At 55.6% G+C, this 10,750-nt stretch overlaps 1 long non-coding RNA gene across 1 annotated transcript; it reads right to left on the bottom strand.

Moving 5' to 3' along the window:
- Positions 1 to 4,545: 4,545 nt before the first annotated feature.
- On the bottom strand, positions 4,546 to 10,749 carry LOC119092106 (uncharacterized). The gene is made up of 3 exons (XR_005093503.1): positions 10,606 to 10,749; positions 8,465 to 8,643; positions 4,546 to 4,587 (listed from the first exon to the last, which is right to left on the bottom strand). It is a non-coding gene; the product is annotated as an uncharacterized LOC119092106 (long non-coding RNA).
- Between the last annotated feature and the right edge of the window lies 1 nt (position 10,750).

The raw sequence follows: 10,750 nt of genomic DNA on the forward strand, positions 1-10,750 counted from the left end.
CGTACTCTGGGTTCTCCCGAGACAAAGGAATTGATGTTGTGGAAAGGCCAATCAGCGGATGGTACAAACTTCAGTGCACCGCATAGTCGTGCAGCTCTTTCCGCCAACACACCGCCGACAAAATGCCACAACGGCACTTCATGTATTGCGACCGCATCTGCTGTAAAATCACGCATCTCAAAATCCAGTGACAAGGCTCATTAACCCATTACAAATCAAGCACACCACAGCACCACCGAGCCGCCGTTCTCACGCGGTGCGTCCCAGAGCGTCCATTCCGCGGTGGCCCGGCACCGCGCCCGCCATCCGCGTGGGGCCCCCGACACCACGCTCCGCACACACCACTGTCACCGCCGCGCTGCGCCCACCACGGACAGCACGCGACGGCACCTGTCACAACGCGGCGTGGCGTGGCGGCGGCGCGTCCGGACACGGCGTGGCGGCTCCCTGACGCGTCACGTCCGCTGCACTTCCAGCCGACATCAGTCATCCTCGCTGGCGGGGCGGGCAGACATCGACCTCCCGCTGGGCGTCGGCGCGCCCGAGACACCGTCACCCTCGGCCTGACCCCGCGCGGCAGGGTCACCGAGGCGGTCCGACGGCCGGGCGGAGTGCGTTGTCGGGGTCGGCCGTCGTCGCCGTCGTCGCCGTCGCCGCAGCCAGCCCGTGTCCCCAGTACCGATATCGCCCACATCGGCTGTCTGCTTGTCTCAACGGGAGGGAGCGAAACAAACTTCGTTCAGCGCACGAAGGCAAAGGCAATGGACATGACCCGCCAGCGGGGACGATGAGCCTCACTGACCCAACGCCTCCTGCTGAGCCTCACAAGAGTGACATACTGAGTCGCGGTGGAGTTTTGTATGGGGGAGTCACGGGACTTTAGGTGGCCACTTGTCGAGGCTCGACGTGCGCCACCCAGCGCACAGGGAGCACCAGCCACGTGCCAGAGACTGCGCACGCTACAATACCCGAACCTGCATAGTGCACACAGCATGGCTTTGCAAATTCAATGATATTCTAATCAAGGCAAATGTGACAGCCAAGACCAACAGACAGCGGCACGGCACGAGTAGCATGTAGTCAAAGCTTGGAAAAAGTAACCTCGCAGCGCTCATGACATTTCATCCATAACTGTTTAATCTTCCAAGGTTTGTACTCCAGATGCCACTAACAAATATTACGCATGTTGTCCCATCTCATCTGATGAGGCTGCATGCGTAATATTTCAAGAATATCCTCCACCGTTCAAATGTTGAATGCCCTTGATCAACTCGCCTCAGCCGTTCAGAGGACTCCAGCTCGGACTCGTAATGCGGCGGCCCTGAGCACGAGGCCGGAGCGAGCGAGTCGCTTGGTCCGACCGGCACGTCCGCTGGCGACAGACGGTCAGCCCGGCCCGGGGCGACCGCGTTAGTCACTGCCCGGCGGGTGGAACATCCGAACTCCCGTCTGACAGAGACGCCAGAGGCGAAACTATCCGATGAATTAGGCCGACAATACTTGGGTGGTGGACTCAGGCTACGTGAAACAAGCTTTGCTTCGCAAGCTTTCTTTTTTTCGCAAAATATGCACTCCATGCAAACCGTTTGAGGTGAACTCCTAAAAATAGCCAGAGAGTATCCATGAACTTCTGAATGATGTAAACAAGCACACGCAAACCCAAACTAAATGTGCCAACATAAACACACCGTATCCAAAACATCAGACAGGAACAAGGATTGCGTCAATGTGCACTGAGTCATGCTTCGCTTATGTGCATAAGAGAAAACATTTTAACAAAACTGGAATGATGGGGAATTCCTGATAAAATGACAAAACAGTCGAAAGCATATTCAGGTATGCTATCAGAGCCACTAGGTTATGTGCAGCCTGCAGTGTGCGACATCCTACGCCCGCCATCACAGCCGACATGGGACCCGCGGCTGAACGCATCAAGTTTCTACCCGCTACCACTCATCACCGCCATTAACTACCCACTGCTGAATATTGGGAGCCCACCCAATGCTACCTGGCCTGGCAGCGCGCTGCCAGTGGCAGCAGCCTTCGCGCCACTGTTAACCAGTGCGGCCCGCCCCGCTCGTCAGACGCAACGCCAGTACGAAAGGCACGGGCAGACAGGGGCTGACGCTCCAACCTCTCGCCCAGTATTTGTAAGCTCCGCGGGAATATATGGAAACAGATGGAGCAAAATACCTCGCCGCGACGGACAACACCTATTCTATCTACGACCTTTCAGTGGTCCTTTGCTCACGCTCCGAGCCGCCTTCGACACTGCCACCTGGTGTTCCGACCACCAGCGCGTATCCTCCCCACCCGCGCCCTCTTAAACTCGGAACGTCAGCGGGCCCGGGTCACACGAGACGCCATTCCGCCCAACCCAACTTGAACCCCGGGTTACCGGCGCCTCCCGGTGACGCCTGCCCCACTGGACACTGCGAACAGCGCTCGCCGAGCGCCGGCGGCAGTCCCCTCCCCCCCCCCCCCCCCTCACCACACGTAGAAATACACCCGCTGCCAGGCGGGCAGGTAGTCGAGCAGCGGCTGCGCGAGGTAGCGGCCGAGCGGCAGCCGGCGCGCCAGCAGACCGAGCGCCGCCGCCAGCCTGCCGCTCCGTGACGCGCTCGTAACAGGGCGAGCGCAGCAGGTACAGCAGCAGCTGCAGCTGCCGCGAGTACAGCTCCGTCCGCTCGGCGCCGCCCAGCTGGCCGCCGACAGAGTGCAGGTGCAGACTGCAACAGAAGTGAAAAGGTAATGCTGAAGTCAGAGGTCATGCAAAACACTAAAAAGAGTAAGCAATTGCAATGCAGGGTATCTGCTAGATTTGCCAGACCTATTTGTAGATGAAGTAATTCAAGTGCCGAAAGAACAGCATTAAAATATGCCGGAATGGATGGGACAGAACACCAAGCGGCTCGCTTTTCTGACCCTGTTTACACTTTGGCACACACCGTGTGTCACGGCATGGCTTGCGTTTCCGACACACACCCAAGAGCCTGGAACTAGGACCCTGGCTTTTGGGCTTGGACCTAAGCCAGTTCCTAGCAAGGGAGCGCCCATGTCCATGCATGCAGTAATTCAACGTACGGAGAACCAAGGCAAGAAAGTCAGAAATTAACCACCAGCAGCAGCATGCCCCGCTCGGCAGCCGCCGGTCCGCCTGACCTGGTCAGTTCGACGGCAAGAGGCAGCAGCCAGGCCGGCCAGGAGCGGTAGCCGGTGACGCCGGCCGCCCCCAGCTGCAGCAGCGGCCGCAGCACGTACAGCGTCTCGGCGGCCAGGCGGCGCCCCTGCAGCGGCCGCGGCCGGAGTGACGTGGGCGAGGGCGCGCGCGGCACCCCCCACGCCCGGCGCACCGGCGACGCCTCTGCAAGCGCCGGCAGGACAACGGGTCAGGCGCGGCGGGCGCCACGAGCAGCTGGACATTGTCCCAGTGACGTCAGACGTGGCTGCGGCTGGTGAGACTACCCGACTATGAGCATCGGCCGCCAATTCATATGACAGGAATCTTGATCGCCACAAAAACGTGTGCTGCGCCTGAAATTTTACGGCCTTTGCTACTGCCATGACATTCGGCAAATACCGCCCACTGAATAAGATGATTCGGCGCCAAAATACGCAGAATGAAACCATGCAAAGCGACGAATAACTGATAGACAAAACGTAAGCCCTTTTATTTGCTTTTGATCACAAATTTGCACGTCGCATTTAAACGACAATCGCAGATACCGTAATAAAGCGTGAAACGCGGCTGGTAGGGCTTATGACTTGCTTTGGAGGCATGCTTTAGGAGGCAGCGACATCTGTCTTGCTGGCGCCAACACCCGCCGGCGGGCGCCACCGCCAGCGCTCGCCTCGCCCCGGAGCTGCGGCGGACCGCGTGCGGTACCTGTGGCGACGCTGCGGACGCGCCGCCCGGTGCTGGGCAGCACCACCACCTCGTCGGCGGCCGGTGCCGCGCAGTCGGCCTGCGCCGCGTCCGGCCGGATTGGCGGCGAGCTCAGCATGCCACAGCCGTGGCCGTACAGCAGCACCAGCCGCAGACACGCCCTGGCCGACAGAGGGAGACGGTCAGCGGTGGTGGCTGTGAGGCTGAGACATCAGCACGCCCAACTAGGGCTGTAGAGCAGCCTCAGACACAAACGTCAAGACACACAGACAGACACGACTGACACGTGTACATCTTCGGTCTGAGCCAGCCGCAGTTACATGACAGACACCAACGCGCCGAAATAAATCGCACGTTAGACAACTCCAAACGGGTTATACATGACGAAAGAACTGCCAGCGCGCCCCTCCTCATTCCTCCTTCGCCGCGGCTGCCGCCCGGCCACACTCACTTGACCACCTGGACGACGACGATGGCAGCCCAGCGGCCGGTCGGGCCGAGCAGCTGGGCGGCCGCCAGCTCGACGAACACCTCGACGTACTCGAGCAGCGCGAGCCAGGCGCGCAGCCGGCCACCCGCCACCGCCGGCAGTCGCGGCCGGCCGGCCGGCGCGGCCACCAGCAGCCGGTTGGCCAGCGTCAGCAGGCGCGAGACGGAGTAGACGAGCTCGGAGACGGCCGAGACGCGCGACTCGGTCCGACCTGGCGGCGGGGTCACGTCAGGGACGGTGGCGGCGAGCGCTCGGTCCGACCTGGTGGCGGGGTCAGGTCAGGGACGGCGGTGGCGTGGGACTCGGTCCGGCCTGGCGGCGGGGTCACGTCAGGGACGGTGGTGGCGAGCGCTCGGTCCGACCTGGTGGCGGGGTCACGTCAGGGACGGTGGTGGCGTGGGACTCGGTCCGACCTGGCGGCGGGGTCACGTCAGGGACGGTGGTGGCGAGCGCTCGGTCCGACCTGGTGGCGGGGTCACGTCAGGGACGGTGGCGGCGAGCGCTCGGTCCGACCTGGTGGCGGGGTCACGTCAGGGACGGTGGCGGCGAGCGCTCGGTGTGAACTGGTGGCGGGGTCACGTCAGGGACGGCGGTGGCTTGGAACTCGGCCTGACATGGCGGCGTGGGTCAGGTGAGGGACGAAGGCAACCCGCATGGACCATGCCCGACCCAGTCCGCCCTGACGAAGACATCAAATTTTACTGGCCTTTCGGACACCGCGCGAATCACCACATTGGAGTACAGCTCGCGCCTGTCACGGGTGTGCGTGATGGTTGGTGCGGATGAAGGCGGCAGCGGAGCAGCCCGCGTAAACAGATATTTGGAGCGTGATGTAGTGTCGTTCTGTGATAGGGTCTAACGAAAAGCGTTTGAGATCGTCCGCATGACCGGATGTGACTGCACGGCGATGGCACCAAATGAGATGAAAAGCGAAAGACACAATGGCGCATAGTATGACTGTGTAACAGAGCGTAAACGGTGTTTATAAGAAGACAAACTAGTGAGTGGCAGTCGCTACAGCACCTATCTGCCTGACGCGATACTACCACGCACTTTTCCGTATCACTCCTGATCTAGTTCCGTGGCGAAGTCCGCCCCAATACTCTCAAGGCGCAACAGCATACGCGGTGCACGAGAAACGCCTCGAGAAAACGTCACTGAACAGCAAAACATTCGCAAAAGCGGTGGGCCCCGATCGTGTGTGGCGAGGCCAACATGGATCCGGAAATAACATAATGTCGCGTTAAAAACACCAATAAACCGATCACTCCCGTCAAGGACGCCAAACATCGCTGCGCATCGTGTGAGCCGCCCCAGTGCCTTAGAAACTGAGGCTATCTAAGAGATATGGCTCGTGAGATAGCAGTAAATTCGAGTCGGGAAACGACGGAAACCGCGCCTACTCCAGCTACGTGAAGGGTTACTTGAGTCCGGAGACTAAGACGGCTGCCTGGAGGAACCCGACTGGACCCGACGGACTCGATCAACATCGCTCGACATTTATGTCCACTAGAGTACCAGGGTACCAGAGTCAAAACGGTCAATTGAGCACGGAAAGTCAGCTGCGATGACGAATTTCCACACCGTTTGATCATCATACACTCTGAACGTTACCGGCGACTGCAATCGAAATGCCTCCTGCGCTATTTGGGACTGGCGCAAGCAATGCGCAGGCAATTTCTTTGAGAAAACAAAACAACGCAACCGCCCATTCTTCCCCGCAGACACGAACCAAGCCGCGGAAGTAAGCCGCGTGCGGCAGCAGAAGTAAGCACCTCTGACCAAGATGGCGCGTGCCATGAAGGCCAGCCAGCGTCGCCAGGGCAGTATACTGCCGCCGGTGCTCAACCTGGTGGTAGTCTCCGCCGTGCTCTTCATCTGCCTCTACTTCATGAAGCGCGCCTTCCACAACATGAAGCCCATGGATCAGAACGAACACGACTGGGTGGACCGGTCGCGGCTGCGCGGCGCCGCTGCGGCGGGAAGCGCCACGGCCGCGCCCGTGGCGGTCCGACGAGAGGCTGTCAGGCAGGTGACCGAGCCTCCAACGGCGTCCCCGAGTGTCACAGAGTCGGCCCGGCCAGCTGCGGCCACCACCAGCGAGCCGCAGACTCCTCACCCACCCACAGATGCTCCTCCTCCGCCTACCGAAGCCCCACCGCTGCCCACGGAGGCCCCGCCGCCGCCCACGGAGGCCCCACCGCCGCCCACAGAGGCCCCACCCCCGCCCACGGAGGCCCCACCGCCGCCTACGGAGGCCCTACCGCCGCCCACAGAGGCCTCTCCGCCGCCCACGGAGGCTCCACCTTCACCCACGGAGGCTCCACCTTCACTCACAGAGGCTACACCTTCACCCACTGAACCTGTACCGTTCTCGTTCGATATTCCTGAGCCCATACTATACCCACCCGCAGAAGCACTGCCACCAATCTCTGAAACCCAGCCGGAAGCCATCTCTGGCACTAGATCTCGAGCCCGCCGAGTCTCTGGAGCCTGAGCCCGCCTTCAGCGGAGACAGGGAGCCTTCAGAGCCGGAGACCGGGGCCGCTGAGCCGGCTCTGGCGCGCCGCCGGCGGCACCGACAGGAGCCCTGGCTGCTGGGAGAGCTGAACCGAGACCAGTGGCACGAGAAGGAGCGCGTCCAGCTGTTCCGTATGCCGCCGATCTTGTGACACTCGCGGAGCGTGAACCCAAACAGATGGAGCGCGGCACAGACCGTTTGTCTCCGTGCCGGACCACAACTACTACCGCAATTCGAATACCATGTTGATGGCTGTAGTGTTGATAAGCGCGGAACAACGATGGAAGGAGAAGCAATCCGGGGACCAGGTGGAAGCCAGAGGCCGATAGCCCAGGTAGCCACCGTCCATCAAAGTGCTAAGCCATCCATGAGCAGCGTCATAAATACTTGCCTATAAAATGTCATGCCCTACTCGCTTTTGTCCCTTGTTAGACCCAATTGGTCGCAATAAAACAGACACCCATCACATCCAGCGGCCATCGTTTACTACTCCACAAACTTGTTTCGCACACGTAAGTCGCAATAAGACTCAATACGAACACTGGGGTGGCGGGAGATCCATCCCGTCGTCCATTAAAAAAACATCGAACTAAACTTTAAAGTGAAACAGATTTTGATGTATCCTACCCTCCCCCCAAAAAAGAAGCAGAACAACGAACAAACCAAACTCCAGCCAAATCGATCCGAAATTTCCTAGCAATAGCCAGACAAAGTCGCAATGTCCGCCCTTGGTGATAGCCCGCATCAGAGACGCAACGGAGAAGCAACGGTCACGGCAACGGAGAGGCATTGGAGAAGCAACAGCCATGGCAACGGAGAAGCGCTCGCGGCGTGACAGTGCACACTCGCAGAGAAGCAATGCCATCGCCGAACAATGTCCCTTCATCATGTTTTCTTAGAAAAGAGCCGCTACGCGGATCCATCGTTCCGTTCCGACACTGGACCTCAGCGTGTCACGTAATTGTCATGTCAAACAGCGACACCCAGTGCTCATCAGAATGTTTTGTGTCAGGGGTGCACGGTCATCGGTGTACGCTGAATCTAATATTAAATTATATACATATATATTATAGTAATAAAATAAGCAACAAATTATGTATTCATAAAATAAAATGATACGTGGATATCTGCTAAACTGCGCTGAATCTGTTGTTGACCAGAGTTGAACTTGACCTTCTATGACCCTATATTTTAAGAGTATGCTGTAACCCAGCAGGACTGATGGCGCATCATGAATTCAATCGGTGACAGCTAATCGTTTGCCTTCGTAAAGGCATGACATGTCTCTGTGTTCGGCGTTATCGTCTATTGTTGCCTACTCCCAATAACATCATTTTTGAGAAATTCCACGTCTCTTGCCTCACTAGAAACAAAGATAGTGGGGACAGGGAATATTTTGTTCCCCTGCAAGGCATACCATGTTCACAGGTCTGCTTAGGCACATGATGGCAAAGCTTCCTACAACCACACTAAAGGGTCCTTCAACAGCCGGCGACAGATTTCAAGTAAACACACACCTGGAGGCCTTCACCACATGTTGACCCGAGATGTGCCTCAGCAAACAAACCTGCCAGGTAGTAGGAGACCCACTTCAGGACGACTTCCAGGTCGGCGCCCTGCTGTGGCCGGCTCTTCAGCCACGTCTGGTACTTGACCAACTTCTGCTGCATCTGCTCCATCAGGCCGGGCAGGGCGCCCGTCGGGGGTAGACATGCTGATGCTTGTCAGGTGGATGGTTCAAATGCACTGCAGGAGGTGGACAAGCATGACTATGGCTCAACTTTGGCAGCCATTATACAATGTGAGATGCAACTTTTTCTTCACAACCCAAATTCTCTCCTTGCAATTGCCTAGATTTGAGCCAGGATCTTCTGATTGTGATAAAAGTGCTCCACTGGGTCTCTTCCCTTTGAGACCCTACCCAGTTAGCTCAGTTGGTAGAGCAATGGGTTGAAAATCAGAAGACCCTGGAATGACACACAGCAATTCCAAGGAGACAATTCAGTGGCCCAAGACAAGCATCATTCAGCCCTTCTTGGGACTCCCTAACACCTAGCAATGGTAAGAAATTAGCTACCCAAAACTTGTGTGCATGCTAACATACCTGAGGATGATATCACACACCAATTTTTCAACTTTTTAAGGCCTAATCCAACCTTTCAAATGAATGAATTTATGGGGTTAGGACCCATGCTAGGCAGTGCTTATTGTGCAGGTTCTGACTCTTATCATCCCATTTGAGCATTCAATTTCAGGTAAACAGCAGAATCTGGTGATGAAAGTTTACTGTGCTGCAATGCTTGATGGGGCTACTAACACCAGCCACAGACCATACATGTCAAGGGCAAATAGCTTGAGTCTTAAGCAACTAGAACCCATCCTGCCCTGGGTGGGTGGATCAGAAGACACACACTCTAACCAACTGCACAACCAGGACAGACCCTGGGTCCAACCTGGGTTCAATTTTCTATTTACCTGAAAACTGCTTCATATTAATGAACATGTTCTATATTAATCAGTTAAGGAGGCAAAATTGTGATCACACTGAAATGCAGCATAAGAACCTGCATGGTCATGTTGCATGCAAATGTCCCACAGTTTATTCAGCCAAACTTTGAGATGTTACAGCTTTTCTCAACACTGAAAACTGTGTGAGCCTAAGGTCATCACTGGTTGCAAAGCCACATCTTTAAAAATAATTGTACAGTGTATCCAATCTGCTCCAGCTGAAACATCATCACAGCACAAGTAAGGCTCTGCCTGCAGCATGATTCATAGCAATACATAGCTATCCTTCCCATAGCTTGGATGGTACATTGCCAGGCACTTCACTGGAGCACACCCATGTGTGGGTTTGTGTCCCCGAAAAAATGGTCATGAGAGTTGTCTATGACTAGCAGATAGTGGCTTGCCAGGATGAGGAGTATGTCAGCCAGTGGCAGCCACATCCCATGACATCTGATCATGTGGCATGCTAAAATGTATTGGGAAGAAATCATTCATGGATCTAAAATTTGACAGCTAAGCTGATGGGCTTCAATACCTCTGCAATAAGCAATGCTCGGGAGGGGCACTTTCAAAGTTATTTATAAAAATCCCATTCATAAAAACCAAAAGTTCCAACTTACTGTAATATGACAAAATGGTATTCTCAAGCAACCACAAGTGTCTACTGGTTGCAGCTTGAGAGATGCAACACATCATCAATTTTTCAATGAGACTGCTTCCTAGGCAATAAGTAATTACTTTGAAGGCAGTTAAATAAATCTGCTTACTGCTTGTATAACATATATTTAATGCACATTAATGTTTATGACCTGATTTTCAGTGGTCTTACCAATTGAAATAATGTATGCACATGACAAGCATGCTACCTCCATATAAACAGCTTGGCATGACACAAAATATTCCAGCCTCTGCAATTCAAAGCCATTTGTAAATTGAGATATGCATGTCCAGCTTCTGGAATGAAAATCAAGAATATGGAGCAAAGAACAATGAATGTTACACAGGTGCACAGAGCTCATTGAATTGCCTATGACTACCTCATGTGGTATCATTTTACTTATCTCATCATCACAGACCAAAACTGGTACAAATACACAAGATTCCACCTGCGGTTCGAACCTTAGTCATACCCCATACGGGTATTCACCAGCCACGGACAGTAAATCTGAGGCAGAAAAAAGACCGGTTTTGCTGACGTACATGATTTTCGAGCCACAAGTTCCCGAAATGTGGCGCTCCGTATCTTCAGCTCGCTTAGCGGTTAGAAACCTCGCACCCCATCCAACACTGGCGCGACATCAATGGAGATATAGGTAACTGAGTAGGCAGGTATTGCTTAGAGCCC

This window comes from Pollicipes pollicipes, unplaced genomic scaffold, assembly GCF_011947565.3.
Source record: "Pollicipes pollicipes isolate AB1234 unplaced genomic scaffold, Ppol_2.1 Scaffold_3447;HRSCAF=4054_pilon_pilon_pilon, whole genome shotgun sequence".
Lineage (NCBI taxonomy): Eukaryota > Metazoa > Arthropoda > Thecostraca > Pollicipedomorpha > Pollicipedidae > Pollicipes > Pollicipes pollicipes.